The 9104-nt window shown below is 38.7% G+C and overlaps 2 long non-coding RNA genes across 2 annotated transcripts; both read left to right on the forward strand.

Moving 5' to 3' along the window:
• Positions 1-5533: 5533 nt before the first annotated feature.
• Positions 5534-6252, forward strand: LOC136182987 (uncharacterized). The gene is made up of 2 exons (XR_010668829.1): positions 5534-5656; positions 5750-6252. It is a non-coding gene; the product is annotated as an uncharacterized lncRNA (long non-coding RNA).
• Positions 6253-6755: 503 nt separating this feature from the next.
• On the forward strand, positions 6756-8415 carry LOC136182990 (uncharacterized). The gene is made up of 2 exons (XR_010668832.1): positions 6756-7093; positions 7191-8415. It is a non-coding gene; the product is annotated as an uncharacterized lncRNA (long non-coding RNA).
• Positions 8416-9104: the final 689 nt, after the last annotated feature.

Here is a 9104-nt window from a genome sequence, read left to right on the forward strand (position 1 = left end):
ATGGTCCGGAGGTATTACTGGACTGTGATTGGCCGCAGGGTGTCAAATCATTTCTAACTTTGACAGTTTCTGCTCTAAGTTGTCTGTGAGTTCATGATAATGGACATGTTGTTTAACAATTCTTAAACACACTCAGATGCAGAGGAAAGTCCAGGACACAAAAAACTGATAGTAAGAAAAAGTTCTCTACTCAAATGTTTGTAGGTCAAACACAGAGAGGCAGTCAGCGAGGGCAGAAAAATGGGGGATAGGGCAAATCCACAAAATCCAAACAAAGTTCAAAACCGGGAAAAGCAAACAGGGAAAATAAGGCTGGAAAGCATGAACACACTCAGGAGACGATGACAATCTGTCAGCATCTGTCAACGTGACAGCATGTTTAAAGGAGGGTCACTACACACACACACACACACACACACACACACACACACACACACACACACACAGGGATGGTTGTGAAAAAACTCAGAAAATTGAACCTGTTCCGAGAGAAATAATAACAGACGAAAGTTTCAGAGTCATTGTGCAAAAGTAATTGACACAACTTCGATCTTGTTTTTTTTCCACATGCGTCAATTTTGGACACATTTAACACAGAAAACAAAATGTACTCAGAAATAATTTAGTATTGAGGTCTGAATTCTCACACCTCTGAATTTTGAATTGAGATTTTCTGAATGTCAGGACAAAGAAGGATGAGGAAATGATCATATTCAACATCAGGTTTTTCTACAGAATATTGCCAGACCATGCTGCAGTTACAACACAGAAAATAAATGCTGAAATATGACTTGACCACACATCCATCAACCAAAAATACAGACTCATTTTCCCTGAAATAGCAGGAGTCAATGCAAATGTAAAGCAGAGATGATTTCCAGTCATCTTTTCACTCTGCAGATATAAAAACAGTGAACAGACTCTCCTATTGGCTCCAGTCAGACCATCATTGATGCTTCATATGTTTGATTGTATGCAAACTCAGTGAGCTTCCTTGTTACTCAGCTATAAAAACTTCCCATCAGGCCGTCAGTGGAGTTCACAGCACGTCACTTTCAACATCAACCATGTTTTCTGTAGCTCTGCTGCTGCTGCTGGCAGCTGGATGTGAGTCTGTCTGCATCTGTCAAAGTCAACAGTTCTTCTTCTGCAGTTTAACTTGATCATTTCTTACTAAACATGTTCTCTTTTTAACAGGTGTGAAGTGTGAACAGTTGACACAGCCAGCCTCTGTGACTGTGCAGCCAGGTCAGCGTCTGACCATCACCTGTCAGGTCTCTTATTCTGTTGGCAGCTACTACACAGCCTGGATCAGACAGCCTGCAGGGAAAGGACTGGAGTGGATTATAGTAGGTCGTGTGGGATATAGCACATATACCAAAGATTCACTGAAGAACCAGTTCAGTATCAACTTTGACTCTTCCAGCAAAACAGTGACTCTGAACGGACTGAATATGCAGCCTGCAGACACTGCAGTGTATTACTGTGCCAGAGAGCCACAGTGAGAGACAATAACAGGAGAACCATACAAAAACTACTTCCTCTTTTGACAACAAACACTGAACAATAATTTTGTTCAGTGTTTGTTGTCTGTACATTTGTATCACTGGTCTTGTACTTTTACATAATATTATCAATTTCATTTCAAAAACAGAGTTTAAGAATAAATCAAAGTTGCAATCCCTTTCATATATAATACAATATATCCTCTAATTTGATGTAAATATTTTGATTGATGTGCTCATTTACACAAAAGGGACCAAATGTGCCTTACATGTATGCAAAGTGACTGATTTAAATGTGTGTAATCAGCACCAGAGCTCAGAGACTTTGTCTTTCTTGTAACACAGGTTTTGGTGATATGAGGATAAGATGGTTTCTTATTGTCTCGTTTGTGCAGATTTTACTGAGCAACATAATTCTTCTTTGATCTTGGTTCAGAGTTCCTCCTTCTTGTGCAGACTTTTTTTCATTACTTTATGTTACAATCATATTTGCAACATTGAAAAAAAATCAATCACACTTTCCCACATTATTCAGTATTAAAACTTAAATAAAAATGTGTCAGGTACTCGTTCTGGAATTTTCCTTGTTCAAATTTAAAAGAACCTTTTTAAAGTCTGAACCTTTTAAATACAATTAAATACAAAACTGACTATTGTTAGAATCATACTGTATGTACATCGCCACCAGAAACCTTGTTCATCATCTAACTTAATAAAGCTGTTTCCTAATTTACATAAAATGGTTATTACGACATGATTTAAATTATTTAACAAGAACTGAAGTTCCACCTTTTCTTTCGACTAGGGAAACAGTTAAAGGAAACACCACAACACGTCCCCATCATTTAGAGTTTTTAAAAACTAAGTCAGCTGATCTACAACCCTCTGAATGTAAATTGGCCTCCATGTGTTGCCATATAAATAAGTCATGTGTGTATGAGCATCAGTGAGAGGACAGACCAGCCCACATCAGATCAGCTTCATCATCAGTCATGTTCTCTGCAGCTCTGATTCTGCTGCTGACTGCTGGATCCTGTAAGGAGCTTTTCAACTGTTTAGAAACAACTCATAATCAGATGGATGATGGAGATAATGATGATTTGTGTTTCCACAGGTGTGCACTGTATTGATCTCATCACACCAGGCTCAATGGTCGTGCAGCCTGGACAGTCTCTGACCCTCACCTGTCAGGTCTCTGGTTACTCTCTGACTGATAACAGCTATGCAACAGGTTGGATCAGACAGCGTGAAGGGAAACCGATGGACTGGATTTCTTATCAGTGGGGTACAAGTGGACTTCTTCAAAATAATGCTCTGAAGATCAAGTTCAGCTACAGCAGAGACACGTCTGCTGCAACAGTGACTCTAACAGGACAGAATATGCAGCCTGAAGACACTGCTGTGTATTACTGTGCTAGAGTCCCACAGTGAGAGACAATAACAGGAGAGTCATACAAAAACTACTTCCTCTGTTTACCACCATCACTGCACATTCAGCTGTATCAGCATCTTTAATTTCAGTTTAAAAAAATCTGAGTATTGGTTGACTGAATATTGGAATCATATACTATGGTCAGGTTTTATACTCGATTCTGATTGGTCACAGGTTGTTGATTTAATTCTAACTTTGATTAGTGTCCTCTAAGTAGTTCCTGATAATGATCAAATCATCTCTTGCTCCTTATAGTTCATGGACAGTTTATAAGTATTTTGAGAAAATGATCTATGATATATGATGTTGCCCTGCTGAACGTTGCATGCATTATTTTGCTGTGGAAACCAGAGTTTGTCAATGAAAGCTGATAAAGAAAAATGAAGGAGAATTATCCGTATATAGGGGAGGAAAAATAAATGGGAAAAAAAGGAAGAGGAGTAAGCGTCGGGACACTGGCAGACATGATGGTAATGAACGCTGGTTGGAGGGCCCAACAATACATTTTTACCTATAGGGCCCCAACAGACTCTTGAATCACCACTGTATATAGATCATCTTTCCTGTTAGAACAATAATACTGACTTTTTCAACCTCATGCACACTTTAATTCAGATCATGCAAATCAGACTCAAAGGGGAAAAGCCATCTAACATTTAATTTCCAGTTCAAACAGACAAAAACTGAGACCCAAGTTAATTCAGTCCATGTGAGGAGGAGTCAATGTAAATCTCTGATGTGTTCCTCCTCTACTTATGTGAGAGCAGAGAGGACGACAGAGAACAGTGGACACACAGTTGAACATGATGGACTATAGGACAGGACTGCTGCTTTTTACTGTCTGCTGGGCAGGTGATGATCATCAAAGTCTTATTTTTCTCTTGATGTGTGCCAAATATGTTCAATTGACTTTTTTAAATGTCTTTACAGGTGTTAAAGCTCAGACTCTGACAAAATCTGAAGAAGTGGTTAAAAGGCCTGGAGAATCCCACAGACTGACCTGTTCAGCCTCTGGATTCACATTCAGCTGCTACAATATGAACTGGGTCAGACAGGCTCCTGGAAAAGGACTGGAGTGGATCGCCTGGGTTGAGCGTGATAATGACAGAAAATTCTACTCTCAGTCAGTTAAAGGCCAGTTCACCATCTCCAGAGACAACAGCAGACAGCAGGTGTATCTGCAGATGAACAGTCTGAAGACTGAAGATTCTGTTGTTTATTATTGTGCCAGAGAGCCACAGTGACACAGGAGGAAGTATCGCTGTACAAAAACAGTCAAAGTAGCATTTCACATTACATCAGTAACCTCACTGACTGGGATGTGTTAAGTAGCTGTACAGAATCCTTTGCTATTTATGTCTAGTGGACCTATGGAGCTTGTTCAATTCAGAATCAGGGATATAGTCCTTAACATACAGACTCAGACCAAGATGGAGTGACTGATTCCAAAACCAAAAACTGATTCGGCTACAAAGTAATGAGAAAATGATAAACCTGATGTAGGAGTTATTACTCTCTCTACATTAAATGGAGTGGTTTACTGCTCCTCTCTCTTACACTGCTAATGTCAACCAGAAGTATATCAGCAGTTCTTCATTTCATTGAATTACATTTTAAAAGGATACTCAACAGGAATAAAGCACAGACATACTTTCCCTGTCAGAATAATTTTTAGGTTTGTAATTACCGTAGGCTTCACCACTTGAACGAAAAATCAATACCCACAAACATCCAGACCTCTTAAATCTTCACCAAGGATCCTGGAAAGGACTTTTAAACCAAACGTTAAACAACAACAAATGATTAAATAGACAAATAAAACAATTGTCTTTTCTTTCTCAATGCTGGGTCCTTAAAGCTTGAGAGGGCAGATATAGGTTTGTGTGTGAAGACATGTGCTCCCCTCTTATTGTTGTATGAACTGACAAATCTGCGTCCTGCCGACTCACTCAGCTGTGTATTACTGAGTCTGTGTACGCTCCACTGACACAAATCACCAAAAGACCAGCACAACTAATCCAGAGCAATGCAGTTCAATCACACATAATGTTGACTTTATAAAGACAACACACTCTGATAAGTATGATGTGAGGAATCTTTATGTATTCACAGAACAATAGAGGATTTTTGTTTTACCTGTACATGAGGAAGAATAGCGTGCTATAAACCCAATCAGACTTCCACTGCAGCCGACATCAGTGCAGAAAAAAACGTAGAGAAGCTTGATTGTTCCTGAATATTTATAGATTAATGTTGTGTATCGTGATCCCAAGAAATGCTTGGGGAAACATTTAATTCAGTGCTCATGGAATCGGGTAGAAAATATCATCTGATAACATATCTACATTAACAATATAGCTTCATCTCAAACACACAAGCTACAATATTCCCTTTTGCATATCAAGATGAAAAGTAAGAGATTATCATTTCGGGAAAAAACATGCTTTGTCGATCTGCCATGACTGTGATATTTTAGAGCTTGCTCTGTTGCTGAAGATATTCTCTTCTTATGGAAATGTATCAGTCACAGTTTCTCTTTTGAACCTGTAGAGGGAGGTCTATGCAAACTCGTCCTCCCTTATAAACACACCGTCAGTAACTTGTGGCAGATCAATCGGACAGTTCTGAACACTTTTGAAAATCTGAGATCAGACAGCACTGAACAGAGGAATGGGTAAAAGTAGTATCTGGAGTTTATTACTTGTAGTTACTATTCATGGTGAGACAATCCATCCTGCTTTAATACTTTGTGTAAATGTCAAACCTTTTTTTCAAGTTTTGTTGATAATGATCAATATTTCTATGACAACAGGAGTTTGGAGTGAGATCAGACTGGAGCAGTCTCCCTCTGAGGTGAAAAGACCTGGAGAGACAGTGAAGATGTCATGTATCATATCTGGGTTTGACATGACGAGCTTCTATATCCACTGGATCAGACAGAAACCAGGGAGAGCTCTGGAGTGGATTGGGTGGATGAGTACTGGCGACAATGCTGCTAGCTATGCAAGCTCCTTTCAAAGTCGCTTCAGTATGACAGAAGATGTGCCCAGCAGCACTCAGTTCCTCCAGATCCAGACACTGACAGCAGCAGATTCTGCTGTTTACTTCTGTGCTCGTCAAGGCACAGTGAGTGAGGACAGTGGAGCAGCTGCACAAAAACCTCCAAAGAGAATCAGCAGTGTGATCTCAATCATATCTGTTTTTTCATACCATCATACTTAGGCATGGGCGACATCACTAAAAAATATTTCTTATCAGTCGATATTGATAATTATCACATTATTTCTTTAAAAAAAAAAAATAATAATGATTGCAGTGATACAATTGTTTCACTTTCTACAGTGGAAGTACAATAAGATCCACAAACAGGTTGGATCATAAAAAGGACCCCTGTTTATAAGTGCAGACAATTAAACTGAGAAACAAAATAATAGTCTTTTCTTTCTCAATGCTGGGTCTTCAAAGGTTTAGAGGGCAGGTATGGGTTTGTGTGTGCAGACGTGTGCTCCCCTCTTATCGTTTTATGAACTGACAAAACTATTAAGAACTCCAAATTTGATTTCCTGCAATGAACACTGACTCATATTCTGTTGAAACAAGTGTCCCTCTATTGATAAAACGTAGATTGCTGTGTTGAACTTTGTACTATTTGGCACCTAAAGTTGATCACTGCATGTTAAGAGAAAAATATGAATGAACTTCCCCTTAAAGTATACTGTAAAAACACCAGGTGGCAGAAAGAGCCCAGTTTCTCTGAGGCCTGTCGCTTTAAGGAAACGCTCAGTTCTGCTGACTCAACATTTCTCTACTTCTGAGATCCCTACACCTTAATATTTGATTGATATATTCAGCATTATCAACACTGTATCTCACCTGTTTTTAGATATGATTCACCATGACTGTGATATTTTAGAGCTTGCTCTGTTGCTGAAGATATTCTCTTCTAATGGAAATGTATCAGTCACAGTTTCTCTTTTGAACCTGTAGAGGGAGGTCTATGCAAACTCGTCCTCTCTTATAAACACACCGTCAGTAACTTGTGGCAGATCAATCGGACAGTTCTGAACACTTTTGAAAATCTGAGATCAGACAGCACTGAACAGAGGAATGGGTAAAAGTAGTATCTGGAGTTTATTACTTGTAGTTACTATTCATGGTGAGACAATCCATCCTGCTTTAATACTTTGTGTAAATGTCAAACCTTTTTTTCAAGTTTTGTTGATAATGATCAATATTTATTTCTATGACAACAGGAGTTTGGAGTGAGATCAGACTGGAGCAGTCTCCCTCTGAGGTGAAAAGACCTGAAGAGACAGTGAAGATGTCATGTATCATATCTGGGTTTGACATGACGAGCTTCTATATCCACTGGATCAGACAGAAACCAGGGAGAGCTCTGGAGTGGATTGGGAGGATGGATGCTGGCAGCAATTCTGCTAGTTATGCAAGCTCCTTTCAAAGTCGCTTCAGTATGACAGAAGATGTGCCCAGCAGCACTCAGTTCCTCCAGATCCAGACACTGACAGCAGCAGATTCTGCTGTTTACTTCTGTGCTCGTCAAGACACAGTGAGTGAGGACAGTGGAGCAGCTGCACAAAAACCTCCACAGAGAATCAGCAGTGTGATCTCAATCATATCTGTTTTTTCATACCATCATACTAAGAGTTATTGATTTGATTTACCAAGAAAAAGAAGACATGAGACAAGTCTACAGTGTTCACTGAATTACGTTATTTAAACAGACCCAACATAAATCACAGTGCAAGTGTGAAATCCAGTGCAAGCAAGCAGTTGGCAACATTTGGCAATAGTGGCAAGATCGGAAGAATCCTGGCTGGGCAGAGAAAGTAAAATAAATAATTAGAGCCCGACAGATTAATCAGCCAGCCAATAATGTCGGCCGATATTTCGTTTAATATTAAATATAGATATATAGATATTTACTATTGGTATTGGCTAATGTTATTGCAGATATGTGTTGATATCACTGCAGTTATTCACCAGTCAAATCGCCTTTTAGTTGAGTGTCATTGTATTACACTATCAGTTCTCTTTCACCAGCAGAGGGCGCTCTTTGGATTACAACAAGCATTATTACTCCAAAGAGTCAAGTGAAGCACGTCCATGCGCAGTTACTTTTCAGTTCAGTGAGCATCTTGTCTTCATGAAATATCTTTTCCACAAGTGGTATCACTGCATTTGAGGTATAAACAAAATACATTCGTATATATCTATATTATCTATCCAGCTCTACAAACAGAAAATACATTTAAGAAAGATATCGGCCAATGTATCAGTACCAGTTTTTTTTCTCTTCCTAATATTGATATCTGTATCAGCCCTGAAAATCACTTATTGCTCAGGTCCTACGAACAATCACAACAACCACAACAGATAATACAGACTTATGGCTACAATGCCAATTATGTGTAATATAAGTGAATATATGATTAAACTTTTATGAATAATTGCAGTCAATCAGGTCTCATTCTTCTTTTCTCTGTTTACTGTCTGGTCACTGATGGAATTTATTTCCAGTTCCTGTGAGCAGTTTTTTTTAGCTTCTTATTGAACGGACTAAAAGTAAAATTCCTATGAAAGTCCTACAAAAGCAAATGAGATGATCTGGAAGAAGATTGTTCTTTTTTTATTCTTTGTAATCTCTTTCACCACAGGGTGTTTGTCGGGAAAGGCGATATACAGCACTCTGCCAAACTCCACACAAATGATTCATAAGTGATGTTTTGATGGTTAAAAGACAGCAGGAGGATTTATTTTATCAGAAAACACAACTTTTCTCCAGCACGGGACAAGATCAGCATAAAGAGAAGACATGCTGAGTTGACAAATATCAAACACAAATGAAAAGTTCTTCACTGTCAATTTAAGCTAGCAGAGACGAAGGAAAATCTCCTAAAATGAGGTCAACAGTGAAAGTTTCAGAGTCAACACCCTCAAGTAATTCTCTAAATATCAATAATGCTTTCCCAATCCACTCAACACATATTCGTTGAGGTAAAAAGACTTTCACAATCCTTTCAGATGAAAATATGTTTGCATGTTTTCCCAAACTGATTGTTACAAATCTGACACAGAGTACAGGATCAACTCATTTTATGTTCTTCGTGTCTAACCAGCCTTGAAAACTCCATTCATTTAAAAACACA

This window comes from Labrus bergylta, chromosome 16, assembly GCF_963930695.1.
Source record: "Labrus bergylta chromosome 16, fLabBer1.1, whole genome shotgun sequence".
NCBI classification, from domain to species: Eukaryota; Metazoa; Chordata; class Actinopteri; order Labriformes; family Labridae; genus Labrus; species Labrus bergylta.